The sequence below is a fragment of the Bufo gargarizans genome, chromosome 1 (assembly GCF_014858855.1).
Source record: "Bufo gargarizans isolate SCDJY-AF-19 chromosome 1, ASM1485885v1, whole genome shotgun sequence".
NCBI lineage: Eukaryota > Metazoa > Chordata > Amphibia > Anura > Bufonidae > Bufo > Bufo gargarizans.
Window position 1 is genome coordinate 87,284,938 of NC_058080.1, and position 19,117 is coordinate 87,304,054.

The following is a 19,117-nucleotide window of genomic DNA, read 5'->3' on the forward strand; positions in this document are numbered from 1 at the left end:
GGTGGCAAACAGGCAAAGTCCATAAAGGAAGTCCGAAGTCAGAGGCAGGTGGCAGAAAGCAAAGTCCAGAAGTACAATAGCAGGATTCGGTACACAGAAAGCCAGACAAGATAAACACCTTTGCACAGGAACTAGACAGGCTAAACACTGAGGATGCTCAGGCAACTTCCTGTAGTAGGAAGTGCCTTTAAATACCTGCTGTGATCCGGCCATTGGCTGCTGAGACAGAAGGCATGTATATGTTGCCACATAGGAAGGAGAGACACACCCACACAAGCTTCAGCACCAGTGCAAGTCTCCAGCAGCAAGGAAACACTGGCATTGTTCACATATAGCCGAGTTAAGTTAGTTGCTGCCCGTGTTTGTCAGCTTGGCGGCAAGAGGGAAAAGAGGGAGCCCAGTGGCCGTGCCTGCTGATAGGGGCAGCGGTGCCAGCACAGGCCTCTGGGCTAACAGCTGACCCTCTAAAACATTATATGTGAGGGCCTACAAGTGAGCTGACCCTGTAAAAGAATGTAGGTGAGGGCTTGCTGGTGTGCTGACCCTCTAAAAAATGGTTGTAGGTGAGGGCCTACAGGTGAGCTGACCCTCTAAAACATTATATGCGAGGGCCTACAGCTGGGCTGACCCTGTAAAACATTTTATGCGAGGGGCCTGCAGGTGAGCTGACCCTATAAAAGATTGTAGACGAGGGCCTGCTGGTGAGCTGACCCTCTAAAAAGTTATATGCGAGGGCCTGCAGGTGAGATGACCCTGTAAAAGATTGTAGGTGAGGGCCTGCATGTGAGCTGACTCTGTAAAAGATTTTAGGTGAGGGCCTGCTGGTGAGCTGACCCTAAAAAAATGATATGCGAGTGACTGCAGGTGAGCTGACCCTGTAAAAGATTGTAGGTCAGGGCCTGCTGGTAAGCTGACCCTCTAAAAAATTATATGCGAGGGCCTGTAGGTGAGCTGAACTTGTAAAGCATTATATGCGAGGGCATATATGCGAGAGCATTATATGTGACGAATAAGCATGTTCATATGATGGAAGAGGAGGAGGATAAAAGGAAGATTCAACCATATACCCTTTTTTGTGATGGAAGGGGTGCATGGGAATGCTGTGTATTCAGTACATTATAAACAACACATTTAAAGTGCCTTTATGTTCATCAGCTTTCCTCTGGTGGAGTCGAGAAGTCAGGGGCAATCCAGGCCTTGTTCATTTTTATAAGAGTCAACCTGTCAGCATTTGCAATTGACAGGCGGATACACTTATCTGTTATAATGCCACCAGCGCACTAAATACCCGCTCTGACAAAACACTGGCGGCAGGTCATGCCAGCACTTCTAAGAAAGAGAGCGCCAGTTCGTGTCACGTGTCCAGCTTGGACACCGAGTGGTTGTAAGGCATTGAGTGATCATTGAGGATGCTGACACGTTCTGCTATGTACTCCACCATTTTCCAAAATGTTTCCCTCCTTGTGACATTAGGCCACGCATCAGGGTGGGGGTGCTGGCAGGGTGTCATGAAACTGTCCCAGGCTTTGGAGTTTGTTGCCTTGCCTCTGTTGGAACTGCTGTGTGTTCCCCTTGTCTCCCCTCCTCAGTTGCCCAAGGAACTACGGACTCTGCCATGAGCGTTGTCAGATGGAAATTTTTGGAGCAATTTTTCAACAAGAAACTTCTGGTATTGGACCGTTTTGCTCATCCTCTCCACCAGAGGAATGAGAGATGAGAAGTTCTCTTTGTAGCGGGGGTTGAGAAGGGTGAACAACCAGTAATCTGTGTTTTCTAAAAGGCATATATAACGCGCGAGTCGAGGGAAAGGCAGCCTAACATATAGTTAGCCATGTGTGCCAGAGTTCCAACAGGCAAGACTTCGCACATTACACTGCAGATGTGACACAGCTAATGTCACTGTCCGCAGCGGACACCATCTATGGAAAAAGTACACTAGATGTCACAGATATTTTTTGGATGCACACACATTGCACAGGAGATGTGGTGCAGCTAATGTCACTGTTCACAGCAGATACGTCTACAGAAAAAGTACACTGGATGTCACAGATATTTTGGGGATGCGCACACTTTACACTGGAGATGTGGTGCAGCTTTTGCTGCTGCCAAACACAATAGTCCTTAAAAGGACTTTTGGGTCTCTGAAAAGTTTTTCTAATAAAAATATTCTTATATCACTTACTACACTGTCTGTCCCTTCCTCAGCACAGCTCTCCCTGACTAAGACTGAGCTGGACACACGTCATCGGGTGCTATATAGCACCAATCACTGTAATGCCAACATGGCTATGGCATTACAGTGAAGGGTAGTACTTACCTGCACGTTTGTTGGCTGCATAGCAGCAAAAAAACGTGCGGGAAGGAGACTCGAGCATTGCGCTCGAGCACATGCGGTATTCGGCTGATTACCGCCATGTGCTGAGCATAGAGATGCTCGAGCCAACTGGTGTTCAGCCGAGCATGCTCGATCAACATTAGTCATTACTACTTGTAGCATGTTTTTTTAAAAAGGGGAAAAGGAAGGGAAAGATACAATCTGCCAACGGCAATCCAGCAACTCTTTTAACAGTTCAGTGCCTATTAAGTTTTAATTGCTCCCAAAGCATTGGCCCAATTAGGACTGCAGTAGAAGAGAAATATTTTTTCATAGTCGCTTTGAAGTTAAGAGTCTGCATTTACATTGCCTCTGGCTCCATTTTACAGATTATTCTCAATAAAATATGTTACAGTTTGCTTTGATACTTGTGACTTTAATCCACATTTCTGAAACACACACTATTGATTAATAATGATAAATTGCTATAAGAAAAAAAAGAGAATTTTTTAAAGGATCTATCCCAAAATGTATATTTCCTTGTCAGGTTTTCACCCTGTTCTGCATACACATATACATTTGTCACCTTATTTTGTTAATATTCTTAGTATATCTATTTAAAACAAACAGATTTATTTTCGCTGAAAAAATATTATCTATTAATTTAATGGGCATATTTGGTAATGCAGCTTAGTATGGGTGGCCCTGTCCCACCCATCCTCCTAGTACACATGTATCATTCATTCCCTTAAAATACAGATTGTAAAGCTCAGTGCATCACATTTATTTTTTTATTTTTTTATTAAGTGGAATTTTTTTAAATTGTAATAGAAGTCACACCTGGCCTCACCCACTTTAGAAAAAGTTCCACAGATGCTTCATAAATATGGCACTCATTCTGGACACCATACATCTCAATGTATTAATGTCAGACAACTGGCTTTGAATGAATCGTCTGCTTCACTTCTAATACAAAGCTGGCTTCCTGCAGCCACCACTAGGGGGAGCTCAGGGCACAGGATTTTATGTAGTTACAATTGATTGAGTTAGAAGCTATAATAATCTGTTTGCACTGAGCTCCCCCTATTAGTGTCTGCTTGAAAATATGGTACTTTTACCTTGGAAAGAGAAATAAAAAGGAGTTCAGTGCCAGGCCCCCTTCCCCCAGGTCTCCATAGTAGTCCAAATTTTAAGTATCTACATAAATAGTTAAAGATACTGCTAGTATTGATATTAATAACATAATGGTTTCTGGGTACGGCTCTCCATATTTATATTATAGAGAAAAAAAAGAGAATAAAGAGAACCAAAAATTCCCATAAAAAATTAATTTATTAACTATGCATAATTAAAAACTACAAACATTATATTCCCTTGAAAACAATATACAGGAAACCTACCTATACAGAAAACCTACCTATATTGTTTTGTGGGAATGTAATGCTTGGATTTTTAATTATATATAGTTAAATCATTTTATGGGAATTTTTGGGGCTCTTTATTATCTCTTTTTTTTATAATCTAGATAGTATATAAATTGTCCATATGATTATTGTTTTTCAGTATCCATATAGTTTTTCCTCAGTCCCAGTTATCAGTGTCTTCCAGCACCCAAATGAACAGTGTATACAATGTTCAGATAAACAGTGTCATACAGCAGCCAGATAAATATGATACACAGAACTATATGGCCAAAGGAAATATACCAAGTACTGTATCGATAAGACCCAGCACACAGATACCCAGGGTAGTATTCATTTCCATGTAGTCTAAAAGTCTTAAAGTGCAATTTAATGGTGGCAAGTTCATTTTAAATATTGAAACAGTTATATTAAATTAGGTGGATATAAAGTATATACAGTTAGATATAAATTTCAAGCACCAACCCTCAGAGTATGTGCCTAATTTATAAATTAATGGCAAACTCTGAGAGCACAGGAGATTTCAAATAAATCTCCTCCTACTGTATGTCTAGAGTTCTATAGAATACATGCTGTATATTATTTTGCTGACTTGAATATATCGGCATCATGGTTATATAGTTACATTATCTATCAAATTATATATTCTAATTTCCCTCCGGAATAAAATGCTAAAATCTAGCTTGTATAGATAATAGAATATTGATATTAAACATGCATATTGAAAAAGCTTAATATTTTTCTCCATGCATTTTATTGCTAGCATGATTTGATTTGGATGGGCAAATGAACAATGCTTATATTTAATTCGTGTACAGCTCAGTTTGAGGCCAGCATGCCTATTGATACTAATGAAAGTGGTTTATATGGTTTTATACTGAATTAATAAAATCAATTCATCCACAAGTCACTATCAGCAGGTTCTTCTATTTCCTGGTAAGATGTACTAAAGCCAACCTTCCTTCATGGTGCATCCCTGCCGTGTCAAAATGAATACTGTTAATCAGATAGTAAACTCATGCTCCAGTACCCATCATACTTTTAAAGTGACTTACAAATAAAATTCTTATTCCATTTAGTTTAAAAAAAAAAAAAAAGCCTTTACATCTGAAATCAGAAAATATTTATTCAGATTCATTTAAGCCATAGATTATGGTGAATTGACGTGAATGATTATTGAATATGTTTTTGTATTTGAAATGTTAAATGGAAGTAATAAACAAATACATAATCTATAAATGTGAAAAGAATGCGCAAAGGCCTCTTTAAGGATTAGTGAAACCATATAACTTTTTTCCTTTAACCCCCCCCCTTCCGAATGATCAGCCTGAACTATGTTTATTCAAGCAGCAAAGAACAATATTGTTTTCCAGAAGTCTAGCTTAGTATCACACTGTGTCACTTAAACAGATTTGGCTTGGGATAACGCCATAATCAAAGTGGCTCCCCAAGTGTTCACCCTTGAACCTCTATACAGGTATCCAAACTTCTCTGCAGTGGATCTGTCAGGCTGCCGCCTCTTCTAGTAGTCTTAGTTCAAGTGACTGCTGACTCGTGGGAGTCAGGAGATACTGGTACATGGCACAGAGGGATCAGGCAACAACTGTAGTCACGGACAGGAAGAGGTCAGGGCAGGAAGGCTAACTGAAACCTGATAAACTGAGGTCAGGGTAGGCAGCTCAGGGTCAGAAGAGTGTAGAGGCAAAGGTTAGGTACACTGAACAGGAAAACAATAATGGCATACCTTAGCAGGAAACTAGCAATTAGATCCTATTTCTCAGGCACCATCCCAATGGAGAAGGTGCCTAGAGTACCCAATAGTTGGAAACATCAGACAGGGAATGGAAGATACCAGTGGGACTGAACTGACAGAGCCCTGCACCTATGGAGCAGGTGAACAAGACGGTTGCTGTGCCCACCAGCCAGAATGGGGCAGCAATGAGTAACAGTGGGTAAGAACCTCTGCCATAACATAAGGCTGTGTAGATGCAAAAGAAGGCAATTATTTTCTACAGAATCTAGCTGTCCCAGAGAGGCCGACACATTTTCCTATAGTGTGCAAGCACAACCACCGATGCTGGAGTGCAGGGTGGTCATAACCATGGAAATGAGTAGGTTAAAAATGTGATGGAAAAATGAATCAAGACAGGTAAGGAGGCAATATAGACAATCACAATACATTAGTAAGTGCTTTCTATGAGCTTTGTCTACATTTCAATTGCTAAAGTGACATAATCCCTTTAAGGTAACTGGAACACAGAGAGAAAAATTATTGGTCCATTTTACTGGTCCTTGAAGCTAAAATTTGTTACATCACTTAACCGTTAGAATGGACGTATGATATACAAGTTGTGCTCCAACTATATTTATTTTAGACATAAAATGATATTTTCAGAATATTTTTTTCCAATTTTAATGTGACTGTGAGAGGATTAAAAATAGCACCACCACTGTCTATTAGTGATGATCGAGCATGCTCCGCCGAACAACAGTTTGTCTCGAGCATCTTGATGCTTTGCACATGGAGGTACTCAGCCGAGTCCCGAGTACCGCATGTTTTCGAGCGCAATGCTCGAGTCTCCACCCAGCACGATTCTTGGCTGCTATGCAGCCAATAAACGTGCAGCTAAGTACAGCCCTCACTGTAATGCCGTAGCCATGTTGGCTTTACAGTAATTAGCTGGCCGTAACGCGTCATCAGGTGCTGTATAGCACCCGATGACGCATGTTTGGCTTATTCTTAGTCAGGGAGAGCAGGGCTGAGAAAGGGACAGACAGTGTAGGGAGAGATTTAAGAATATTCTTATCATCAAAACTTTTCAGAGACCCAAAAGTATTTTTAAGGACTATTGTGTGTGGCAGCAGCAATCTATATTTTTAGCGCAAACTGCAATAAATAGCTAAAACTTTACAGAAGCAAAAGTCCTTCTAAGGACTATTGTGTGTGGCAGCAATATCAATTTTTAGCGCATCATGAGGTAAATAGCTTACTATAGTTAGGCCGCTGCAGACAGTGACATTAGCTGTGCCACGTCTCCAGTGTAAAGTGTGCACATCCCCCAAAAAATCTCTGTGACATCCAGTGTACTTTTCTTGTAGACGGTGTCCGTTGCGGACAGTGACATTAGCTGTGCCACATCTCCAGTGAAAAGTGTGCGCATCCAAAAAATATCTGACATCCAGTGTACTTTTTCCGTAGACGGTGTCGGCTGTGGACAGTGAGATTAGCTGCGCCACATCTCTGGTGTAAAGTATGCGCATCCCAAAAAATATCTGTCACATACAGTGTACTTTTTCCGTAGACGGTGTCCGCTGCGGACAGTGACATTAGCTGCGCCACATCTACTGTACAAAGTGTGCGCATCAAAAAAATATCTGTGACATACAGTGTACTTTTTCAATATACGGTGTCCGCTGCAGACAGTGACCTTAGCTGCGTCACATCGCCTGTGCAAAGTGCGCGCATCCAACAAATATCTGTGACATACAGTGTCCTTTTTCCGTAGACAGTGTCCGCTGTGGACAGTAAGATTAGCTGCGCCACATCTCCTTTGTAAAGTGTGTGCATTCCAAAAATATCTGTAACATACAGTGTACTTTTTAAATAGACGGTGTCCGTGGTGGACAGTGACATTATCTGCGCCACATCTCCTGTGTAAAGTGTGCGAATACAAAAAATATCTGACATCCAGTGTACCTTTTCCGAAGATGGTGGCTGCTGCGGACAGTGACATTAGCTGCGCCAAATCTCCTGTGTAGAGTGTGCGCATCTAAAAAATATCTGACATACAGTGTACTTTTTTAATAGACGGTGTCCGCTGTGGACAGTTACATTAGCTGCACCAAATCACCAGTGTAAAATATGCGCATCCAAAAAATATCTGTGACATACAGTGTACTTTTTCCATAGATGGTGTCCGCTGCGGACAGTGACATTAGCTGCGCCACATCTCCAGTGTAAAGTGTGCGCATACAAAAAATATTTGACATCAAGTGTCCTTTTCTATAGACAGTGTCCGCTGCGGACAGTGACATTAGCTGCACCACATGTCCTGTGTAAAGTGTGTGCATTCAAAAAATATCTGTGACATACAGGTTACTTTTTCAATAGATGGTGTCCACTGCGGACAGTGACATTAGCTGTGCCACATCTCTAGTGTAAAGTGTGCGCATCCAAAACATATCTGTGACACATAGCGTATTTTTTCAGTAGACGGTGTCCACTACGGACAGTGACATTTGCTGCGGCACATCTCCAGTGTAAAAGTGTGCACATCCCAAAAATATCTGACATCCAGTGTACTTTTTCCGTAGACGGTGTCCTCTGTGGACAGTGACATTAGCTGCGCCACATCTCCTGTGCAAAGTGTGCTCATCCCAAAAATATCTGTGATATACAGTGTCCTTTTTCCGTAGACAGTGTACGCTGCACACAGTGAGATTAGCTGCTCCACATCTCCTGTATAAAGTGTGCGCATCCCAAAAATATTTGACATTCAGTTTTCTTTTTCCATATACGGTGTCCGCTGTGGACAGTTAAATTAGCTGTGCCACATCTCCAGTGTAAAGTGTGCACATCTAAAAAATATCTGTGAAATACAGTGTACTTTTTCTGTAGATGTTGTCCGCTGTGGACAGTGACATTAGCTGTGCCACATCTCCAGTGTAAAGTGTGCGCATCCAAAAAATATCTGTGATATACAGTGTACTTTTTCCGTAGACGGTGTCAGCTGCGAACAGTGACATTAGCTGCACAATATCTCCAGTGTAAAGTGTGCGCATCCAAAAAATATCTGTGACATACAGTGTACTTTTTCCGTAGACAGTGTCCGCTGCGGACAGTGACATTAGCTGCGCAACATCTCCAGTGTAAAGTGTGATATGGTTCTGGATCTGACTCCAATAGTCAGTGATGTATTGTTGATGTATTGCTCCGAATGATATAAAATAATTGGCATACGTACGCCTTGAAAGAGAGATCACACACAGACTGTCACAGAGAAGTCAGTCAATGCAAGATGCCGCGTTTATTGAGATTACATGATATTTTATAACAAAAAAGAGGAACTTTATGACTCGGCTAATTTGATGATCTAATTGTCACATTACTAAGTCCCATGACAAGGTATCACATTATCACTCCATACTTTAGCAATGTCAGCACTATGTCAGCAATTTCAATATCATAAAGTGTTTAGTAAGGGATTATTAAGGGAGCTGGCTGCTACTTCAGGGGCCATCTTGTTTGTTAAGCAAACTGTTAGATATAATACAAGCAAGTATACATTTGATACTAGATATATAGATATATGATTCCACAACAGATCTTCTTCAGCACGTAGATCAATAAAATCTGCAGAATCTCCATCTGCAGTATACTCAGTACACTCCCCCCTTGGGAGAGGAAGGAGTGCAGCAGGATTGAGGATGTGGCATCTCTGGATGGTGACATTATCTGGCAGAAGCAGGCTACACTGGAGCCTGAGGTGGCGTTGTGCAGTGAGGTGTTTAGGTTGTGTTTGTTGCAGGATAGCTGAGATGTCATGGGGAGCCATGATGGTGAGTGGGTGTCCCAGGACGATGTCAGCTGTAGCGTTCAGGAGAGAACTAGCAGCATGAACGGCCCTGACACAGGAAGGGGTGGCTCTGGCTACAGGGTCTAGACGTTTTGAGAAGTAGCCTAGAGGTCTACTACGACCCCCATGGCTCTGGGTGAGAACTCCAGTGGCATGACCCTGACGTTCCATGACATAAAGGCGAAAGGGAAGCTGATAGTTAGGGATGCCAAGAGCTGGGGCAGTGACAATGATTTGTTTGAGAGATTGGAATGCTTTTATGGCTTCTGCAGTCATTTGGAAAGGAACAGTAGCAATACGGGGTATGCAATCAAATAGTGGCTGCATTAGAACGGATGCATCAGGGATCCATGGTCTACAGTATGAAATGAGTCCCAGAAAGGTTTGCAGTTGGTGAGGGGTATCTGGCAGTGGGATGTCTGAGACTGCTTTTTTTCTGGCATCCGTAAGATGCTTACTGCCTTGAGAGATGCAGTGACCTAGGAAAACAACTTTTGGAAGACACAACTGTAATTTAGAACGTGAGACTCTGCACCCAGCATCCGCCAGGTAGGCAAGAAGTGAGGCAGATGAGTTCAGGCAGACGGGGTGTGAGTCAGCACAGAGGAGTAAATCATCGACATATTGTAAGAGTTCCACCTCTGGGTGATCTGCTTGCCATGGTTGTAAGATGGATGCCATTGCTTTGCTAAAGCAGGAAGGACTATTATGAGCTCCTTGAGGCAACACCGTCCAGGTGTATTGTTTTCCATCATGTGTAAAAGCAAAGAGAAATTGGGAGTCTTCATGTAATGGGACAGAGAAAAAGGCATTTGCTAGATCAATGACAGTAAAGATAGCAGCCACAGGAGGAATGCTAGCCAGCAAAGTGTGGGGATTTGGTACAATGGGGGTTTCAAAGACCGTAGCCTCATTAACTGCTCTGAGGTCTTGTACCATGCGATATACAGGAGGCTGTCCCTTCACACTCTTCTTTTTAATTGGGTATAAGGGAGTGTTACATGGTGAGGTGGTAATTTTAATAGCTCCATTTGCAAGAAGAGCCTGTATCTGGAGGGTGATAGCATCTCTCTGGGAAATGGAGAGAGGGTATTGTGCTTTATAAGGCAGTAAGTTAGGATTCTTCAAGGTTACAGTGACTGGTGGGACTTTGAGACGCCCAATGTCTTGGGGACCTTTGGTCCAAAGGGTATTAGGGATGAGGTGCAAAATGCTTTGCAGCGAATCCCCTTGTTCATGTGATTCAAGTGACTGGGATTTTAATGCCATTAGGAGGCAGGTTTCTTCAGGACTCAATGCCGTACCTAGAACAACTGTACCATTTTCCTTGAACTGGATGTTGGCACGTATTTTCTGAAGAAAATCTGAGCCTAATAGGTTATAAGGACATGTCTGGCTTACAACAAATTGTGACATTACTCCAGTGGGCAGATGTAACTGTGGAGATTGGCTTTGGGATTTAGTAGAGGGAGTAATCAAGAGAGGCTTAGTAACAGGGTTGTGCTGGGTGACCCCTTCTAAACCAGAGCAGGGTAAATGCATATCTGTGAGCCAGGAAGGGAGTATGGCGGTCTCACATAACACACTGCGGGCTGCACCAGTGTCTACAAGGAATGAGAGTTCCTTCCCTGCCACATCGAGGGTGATTCGAGGGGCGGGGCCTGCAGGAGGGGCAGAGACTGCCATACACGGGGTGTCCCCTCCCAGCAACACTGGTTTGCCAACATCCTAGTGGGATGGAGCTGGCCATGGAGGAGGAGTTCCTCTTTGGCTCTGATCTGCTGGCCACAGATGTTTGGAGCGACAGTTTCTCTTAATGTGCCCTGGTTTGCCGCACCCATAACAGACACGGGGGGGCGGGGGTCTTTCCTCTCTTTCTTCTCCCGTCATGACTGCCATGACTGATATGCGGGATTTCTTTGTACTACTCTCCAGCCCTTTTGCAACTTGTTCTAAGATTTCCAATGTTAATGATTTCCATTCTGGGCGACAGGTTACAAGAGCTTTGTTCAGATCTGGCCTAAGGCCATCTACAAATGACCGTGCTAGGAGTCTTAAGTGCACAGGTTCATTTGGACTGAATCCCATATCTTTATAGTTTTGTTTAACTCTTTGTACAAACTTTTCTACTGACTCTGCTTTATCCTGCACCATGTCTTGCAGGGTCGTGGACTGCTCTGCTAGTCTGTCTTTCGCCCACTTATATAATTGCTGAATGAAATCACGGCCAGATTCTGAATCACGAGTGTCATAATTTGCTCCAGGGAGTTCTGGTTGGCGTATGTGATCCATTATAAGTGAAGAAAATTCACCAGTTTTATTTTGTACAATACTTTGCAAGTCTGACCAAGTACACCCGTAGGTTTGATAAACTTGTGCCAATTTTCTATAAAAGGGCATGATTATGTGGGCGTGGAGCACCACAGGCTAAGCACGTATCACGGGGGGCAGGGTTCTGCTGACCACAATGTGTACAAGTCCAACTTCCCCTTTTTCTTTCAGCTGCGCCACTGTTATAGGGCGGTGGCTGTTCCTGTACTAAGACTGGGCCAGGCCGATAGTAATGGAGTCCTGATTTTTCATCAAACATTGCTTCTCCTTTTGTCTGTTCAAATTCTTTGCTACAGTCCAGCCATACCCTGACTGTATCTATCAACTTATCATCATTCAATTTGCCTCTTTTCTCAGTCAACAATGTCTGCCACACAGCAGAACACAATACATCTCCTTTTGCAATACCATAATTCTTTTCTAACTTGCTTAGTCCTTTGACATAACCTTTTCCTCTCCGGTCCGCCACGTACTGTTCAGGTGAACAATAGCCCTTCGGGACACTATTTCGGTTACCCATCTTTTCAAAACAACACGTTCTGGAGCCTTCAACACTTTCTGGAGCCTTCAACACTTTCTGGAGCCTTCAACACTTTCTGTCTCTGATAGTTGGATTAGCACAGACACTGACAAACAAACACCTTGAGCTTGAGATTAACACACCACTGGGTTATCAGCAAGCCGTCTCCTTCCCTTCTACTATTTCTTGGGGTTACACACCAGGGTTACCCCTCAATGTAGGCACTTTAGGAGACTTCTATTGTTCTGTCAGTCTATGCCTCTCCTTTCTCCCAGAGACCAGAGAAACCAACCATACACAAAAAAATAATAAAACACAATACATCAAGCTTATCAATACAATGGGGTTCTTACTTTCATGCCCCTGAGGATGCCTCACTGTCGGTGCACCCCTCCCTAGAACAAATATGGATAGACTAAGCCAAGGGACACAGAATAGGTAAGATGAATATATTTTCTCACCTCTTATTACGGGCCGCGGTCCCGGTGTCCGTTGGCTTGTCTCTCTGGGTCCAGTCTCTGGGGGTACGCCAGCAGGAGGTCCAATCCTCAGGCCCCACGTCGTTTGGCGCCAACTGATATGGTTCTGGATCTGACTCCAATAGTCAGTGATGTATTGTTGATGTATTGCTCCGAATGATATAAAATAATTGGCATACGTACGCCTTGAAAGAGAGATCACACACAGACTGTCACAGAGAAGTCAGTCAATGCAAGATGCCGCGTTTATTGAGATTACATGATATTTTATAACAAAAAAGAGGAACTTTATGACTCGGCTAATTTGATGATCTAATTGTCACATTACTAAGTCCCATGACAAGGTATCACATTATCACTCCATACTTTAGCAATGTCAGCACTATGTCAGCAATTTCAATATCATAAAGTGTTTAGTAAGGGATTATTAAGGGAGCTGGCTGCTACTTCAGGGGCCATCTTGTTTGTTAAGCAAACTGTTAGATATAATACAAGCAAGTATACATTTGATACTAGATATATAGATATATGATTCCACAACAAGTGTGCACATCCCCTCTCTAATTTTCAGGATGGCCGAGCAGTTTTAACAGAGTGTCAGCACACAGCTGACACTCTGCTTGAAATGGCGGACATCTGTGCTGGCACAGATGTCAGCTGTTTAACCCCTTCTATGCCGCAGTCCATAGGGACCGCTGTATGGAAGGGGTTAACAGGGAGGGAGGGAGGTCCCTCTCCCATCGGGTGTTGATGTGCCTTTGCAGCCACTCCATACTTGATAGAAACACAGAGGGAGGGGGATCATCCGCTGCTCTGTTGTGGCAGCGGCTGATGGTTACCATGGCAACCGGACGCCTTCACAGGCTTTTGGCTTGCCATGGTATAGTTAAGCTGGATCAGGCTTCTGCTAAAGGCAGCAGCAGCCTGATCAGTCTGTGTGTAAAGTCACACACTACAGTACACTATATAATGCACTGTAGTGTATTATATAGGCATCATACCCACTGGATCTTCAACAACCAAGTGGGTCTGGGTCAAAAAAAGAAAAAAAAAAGAAAAGTAAAAATAGAAAAATATGAATTTCTTCTTATAGCCGCACATTTATCACCGATTATAAAAAATAAAATACACTACACGTTTGATATCACCACTTCCATAATGACCTGATCTATGAAAGGGTCATGTTACTTTCCATGAAAAAAAAGAAAAAAAGAAAAACTATAATGAAATAAATAATTTGCCCACCTCACTTCCCAAAACAGGTAAGAAAAGTGATCAAAAAGTCATATGTACACCAAAATGGTGCCAATCAAACCGTCACCTCATCCCGCAAAAAATTAGTCCCTACACAAGAAAATCTCCCCAAAAAATTAAAACTATGGAGACACAAAAACTTTTTTTTTTTTCTAAAATGCTTTTATTCTGTTAAAGTAAAAAGAAAGTAGACATATTAGATATTGCCACGTCTGTAAATCCTGCTCTATAAAAATATCACATGACCTCAGGTGAACACCTTAAAAAATAAAATGTAAAAAAAGCTATTTTTTGTCAACTTACATCACAAAAAGTGTAATACCAAGCGAACAAAAAGTCATATGCATCCTAAAATAGTACCAATCAAACCATAATTTCATACCAAAAAAATTCTGCCGTTACATAAGACAGAAAATAAAAAAAATAAACTATGGCTTTTAGAATAAGGAGAAACAAAAAAAAACATTATTTTTAAATGCTTTGTTATGTAAAACTGAAACAAACAACCCAAAGAATTAGTCATATTTGGTATTGTCATGTCCGTAACAACCTGCTCTATAAGAATACCACATGATCTAACCTGTCAGTTGAACGTTGTAAATAACAAAATATAAAAACTGTGCCAAAACAGCTATTTTTTGTTACCTTGCCTCCCAAAAAGTGTAATATAGAGCTATCAAAAATCATAGACCCTACAAAGGGCAACTAATGATACCAACCCTACAGAGGGCACCTGCGTAAATGAACTACTGTAAGAACTGTACTGAGGCCAACTGAATCCAGGAAGCCAATAGAGTAAAGAAACATTCAGACATCCATGGAACATACAGAGGGCACCTCCTGGGTGTATATATATATATATATATATATATATATATATATACACAGTACAGACCAAAAGTTTGGATACACCTCATTCGAAGAGTTTTCTTTATTTTCATGACTATGAAAATTGTAGATTCACACTGAAGGCATCAACAATATGAATTAACACTGTGGAATTATATACATAACAAAAAAGTGCGAAACAACTGAAAATATGTCATATTCTAGGTTCTTTAAAGTAGCCACCTTTTGCTTTGATTACTGCTTTGCACACTCTTGGCATTCTCTTGATGAGCTTCAAGAGGTAGTCACCTGAAATGGATTTCACTTCACAGGTGTGCCCTGTCAGGTCTAATAAGTGGGATTTCTTGTCTTATAAATGGGGTTGGGACCATCAGTTGTGTTGTGGAGAAGTCAGGTGGATACACAGCTCATAGTCCTACTGAATAGACTGTTAGAATTTGTATTATGGCAAGAAAAAAACAGCTAAGTAAAGAAAAACGAGTGGCCATCATTACTTTAAGAAATGAAGGCCAGTCAGTCCGAAAAATTGGGAAAACTTTGAAAGTGTCCCCAAGTGCAGTCACAAAAACCATCAAGCGCTACAAAGAAACTGGCTCACATGCGGACCGCCCCAGGAAAGGAAGACCAAGAGTCACCTCTGCTGCGGAGGATAATTTCATCCGAGTCACCAGCCTCAGACATTGTAGGTTAACAGCAGCTCAGATTAGAGACCAGGTCAATGCCACACAGAGTTCTAGCAGCAGACACATCTCTAGAACTACTGTTAAGTGGAGACTGTGTGAATCAGGCCTTCATGGTAGAATATCTGCTAGGAAACCACTGCTAAGGACAGGCAACAAGCAGAAGAGACATGTTTGGGCTAAAGAAAACAAGGAATGGAGATTAGACCAGTGGAAATCTGTGCTTTGGTCTGATGAGTCCAAATTTGAGATCTTTGGTTCCAACCACCGTGTCTTTGTGCGACACAGAAAAGGTGAAAGGATGGACTCTACATGCCGGGTTCCCACCGTGAAGCATGGAGGAGGAGGTGTGATGGTGTGGGGGTGCTTTGCTGGTGACACTGTTGGGGATTTATTCAAAATTGAAGGCATACTGAACCAGCATGGCTACCACAGCATCTTGCCGCAGCATGCTATTCCATCCAGTTTGCGTTTAGTTGGACCATCATTTATTTTTCAACAGGACAATGACCCCAAACACACCTCCAGGCTGTGTAAGGGCTATTTGGCCATGAAGGAGAGTGATGGGGTGCTGCGCCAGATGACCTGGCCTCCACAGTCACCGGACCTGAACCCAATCGAGATGGTTTGGGGTGAGCTGGACCGCAGAGTGAAGGCAAAAGGGCCAACAAGTGCTAAGCATCTCTGGGAACTCCTTCAAGACTGTTGGAAGACCATTTCAGGTGACTACCTCTTGAAGCTCATCAAGAGAATGCCAAGAGTGTGCAAAGCAGTAATCAAAGCAAAATGTGCCTACTTTGAAGAACCTAGAATATGACATATATTCATAGTCATGAAAATAAAGAAAACTCTTTGAATGACCCTTTGAATACCTATATAGGTGAGAGTTTAGTCATATGGAACTGCTAATGTGGCATTGAACTCTAAAAATATTGTGTGTATATATATATATATATATATATATATATATATATATATCCAGAAAATCACAGGGCAGCACTCCTAGCTTCAAGCAGTTCAGGTGCCAGGGTTATCCCCTTGGTCCTGGGGTCCAAACACAATCCAAATAAATATAACACAGCACTCCTTGCATAAAAAAGTGGAATAATGTGATATTTATTCAACACATGTTGATACAGATAGGGATATGAGACACACAGGAGTGACTAAAAAACAGATGGAGGCGCTCACAGTAAAGACGATTAGCCCCTCCTCTGAAGGCAGTTAAATAGTAGGAATAGGATACTGGGCACTCACTCTGTATGTGGAAACATGCAATTTATTAACATATAGAAATTGATATCTAAAACATATAATACATATACAATAAACAACTTTGGAGATAAAAAAGCAAATAGCTAAAAACTAAAATTCCTTGATAAAATAGTACAATAAATCGCTAATAGGTCAAGCTAAAATCACAATGTTATAAAAGCACTAAAGTATCAACTTGAATGGTCATGACGTTAGATCGGCAACAATGTAGCAACCTAATCAAGAGGTTGATTAGGTTGCTACATTGGCCATTTTCAATTAGGGGTGTACTCCTTTTATTGCCAGCGGTTTAGACATTATTAGCTGTGTTGAGTTATATTGCGGGCGCACCAAATTAGCACGGTTATACAAGCTGTATAAAGACTACTTTGCATATTAGGTTACTTTTATATATATATATATACGTTGATGAACATAAGTATTTGAACACCCTGCGATTTAGCAAGTTCTCAGACTTAGAAATCATGGAGGGGTCTGAAATTCACATTATAGGTGCATTCCCACTCTGAGAGACAGATAAAAAAAAAAAAAAAAGGAAATCACATTGTATGATTTTTAAAGAATTTATTTGTCTTGCATCAAGTATTTAAACACCTGAGAAACAGAAAGAATTCTGTCTCTCAAAGAACTTTAAAAAGTCCACCTCTACTCCACTCATTAATCTAACTTAGTAGCACCTGTCTGAGCTCTTTAAAGACCTGTCCACCCCACAGTCAGTCAGACGCCAACTACTACCATGGGCAAGACCAAAGAGCTGTCAAAAGACATGAGAGACAAAATTGTGGACATCCTCAAGGCTGTAAAGGGCTATGGGGCATTTGCCAAGCATCTTGGTGAAAATAAATAAACTGTTGGAGCAATTGTTAGAAAATGGAAGAGGCTAAAGATGACTATCAGTCCCCTTCGGACTGGGGCTCCATGCAAGATTTCACCTTGTGGGGTATCACTGATGATAATAAAGGTGAGGAATCAGCCTAGAACTACAAGGGAGGAGCTGGTTAATGACATGAAGAGAGCTGGGACCACAGTTTTAAAGGTCACTGTAGGAAGAACACTACGCCGTCATGGTTTCAAATCATGCATTGCACAGAAGGTTCCCCTGCTCAAGTCATCATATGTCCAGGCCCATCGGAAGTTTGCCAATGACCATCTGGATGATCCAGAGGAGGCATGGAAGAAAGTCATGTGGTCAGATGAGACCAAAGTAGAACTTTTTGGTCTACACTTCACTCGTCATGTTTGGAGGAAAAAGAAGGATGAGTTGCATCCCAAGAACAACATTTCCTACTGTGAAGCATGGGGGTGGTAACATCATGCTTTGGGGGTGCTTTTCTGTGAAGGGGACAGGACGAATGCACAGTATTAAGGAGAAGATGAATAGGGCAATTTATTGTGAGATTTTGAGCAACAACCTCCTTCCCTCAGTCAGAGCATTGAAGATGAGTCGTGGCTGGGTCTTCCAACATGACGACCTGAAGCACACAGCCAGGATAACCAAGGAGTGGCTCTGTAAGAAGCATTTCAAGGTTCTGGAGTGGCCTAGCCAGTCTTCAGACCTAAACCCAATAGAAAATCTTTGGAGGGAGCTGAAACTCTGTGTTGCTCAGCGACAGCCCCGAAACCTGACAGATCTAGAGGAGATCTGTGTGGAGGAGTGGGCCAAAATCCCTGTTGCAGTGTGTGCAAACCTGGTCAAGAACTACACGAAACGTTTGACCTGTGTAATTGCAAACAAAGGCTTCTGCACCAAATAGTAACACAGATTTTCTCAGGTGTTCAAATACTTATGTGCAGCAGTGTAAGACAAATAAATTGTAAAAGACAAAGAGTTGCACACTTAAATATCTTGGGTGCAATTCCTTCAAGAGACCGGCAACCAAGGTGCAATTAGTTGAAAAAAAGGCAGCACTCCATAAATAAGTGAAAAAAAATTAAAATAATTTATTTAATATTGTTCTATAAGCATATTCATAATATAGCTGACAGTGTAGTAGGTGATAAAAGTCAGCTTGAGGATACAATGCTACTAAATAACAATGGTTGGTATTGGCAGCTAGTGATGGACGAACATCTTCCGGGACAGTTCGCGAACGCGATCGCGCAAACACAATCAAATGTTCGTGAAACCTTCAGCTCATATTTGCAGCCAATAAATAATTACTAGAAGTGCACAAATAGTCCCACAACATGGACAGTGACATACCAGATGTATTATTCAAATTTGCAATCTCCATTCATAATTTTTTTTAATGCAAAATATCGGCAATATAATTTTCGCGTACACGCAAATGTACTATACAGTACCCAAATGCACTATTAAAGAAAGTATATTGGTATATAACACCCCACTTCAATCAGTTTTTTTTGGGGGGGACAGGTATATCACACCAGTAGAAATTATTTGCTCCAATAACGCTT